The sequence below is a fragment of the Vombatus ursinus genome, unplaced genomic scaffold (assembly GCF_900497805.2).
Source record: "Vombatus ursinus unplaced genomic scaffold, bare-nosed wombat genome assembly UNPS02014791.1, whole genome shotgun sequence".
NCBI lineage: Eukaryota > Metazoa > Chordata > Mammalia > Diprotodontia > Vombatidae > Vombatus > Vombatus ursinus.
Window position 1 is genome coordinate 11452059 of NW_020954569.1, and position 1151 is coordinate 11453209.

The following is a 1151-nucleotide window of genomic DNA, read 5'->3' on the forward strand; positions in this document are numbered from 1 at the left end:
TCTCTTAGACATTCTAATCAGAATTCTCACCTACACCCTTTTCCCAGCCCCTTCCCTGGTCACCCAAAGTTACTTTAATGTGTATAAGATCCACCCTGGCCCCCATTCAAATGCTGAGACTCTCTTATACCCAAAAGACTGAGACTTTCTCATGCTTGCTCATTCGTCCCTGCAGGTGTTACAGATGTTCAGATTCCTTAAGAGTCTGGCCTGTATGGTTTATCTCTAATAAACTTTTTCTCTGACTGGAAGAAGATTTGGGTTGAATTCATTCAGGCAGGGCCTGTGTCGCGATCTTGGGGGTTCTAGCCCCCCTAAACCTCTAGATCTCATCACCCCAAGCAGCCAACCTCTTCTTTTCCTTTTCACCTCTAGGACCAGTGCATTTTCCATTTGGGCTGATTGTACCAGATATAAATACTGTTGGATAAACTTTATAATGTGTCTCTAAAAATGTATTATGAAAATTTCCCAGCTTGAGTTCCATGAGAAAAAAATTTCACCTGCCATGTGGTCTGAAAGACTAGGGGTTAAGAAGTGAGTAGTCTGTACACAAGTATAATCTATAATCTATATTCTATAACCAAATGCTTGCCTTCTCAATGAGGTTGGGGAGAGAGAAAGGGAGAGAATTTGGAACTCAGAGTTAAGGTCGAATGTAAAAAATTGTTTGTGCATATAACTGGGGAAATAAAAAATACTAAATAAAAAAAGTGAAAAAAAAGTGAGTATTCAGACTGAAAGGAAAATACATTTATTAGTGCATTAACTAAAAAGATACCTTTGTCTAGAGCAGCTCCAGCTTGTTAAGGCATAGACTGTGACTTTATAGCATTTCAGACACACTTAGTGTATGCAGACAATTAAGAGAGTTCTGCAGTACAATGGAAAAGTAGGAAATATGCAAGCCTTGGAGTCATAGGATTTGCTAAAGGTCAGGATTTTTCCTCTGAGAAATTAATTTAGACATCCAAATTTCCTGTATTGGGAAGAAATTTCTTAGATGGTGGAGGCCTTGTTTAAAGAATCATTTTTCTTCTTCCTATTGCCATAAGAAAGAAAACTAAAGATCTTCATTCATACATCCTAACTATTCCTTTGTTCTCAGCATTCACCTTATCTGGGGAAAAAATATTTCCCCCAAACTCATA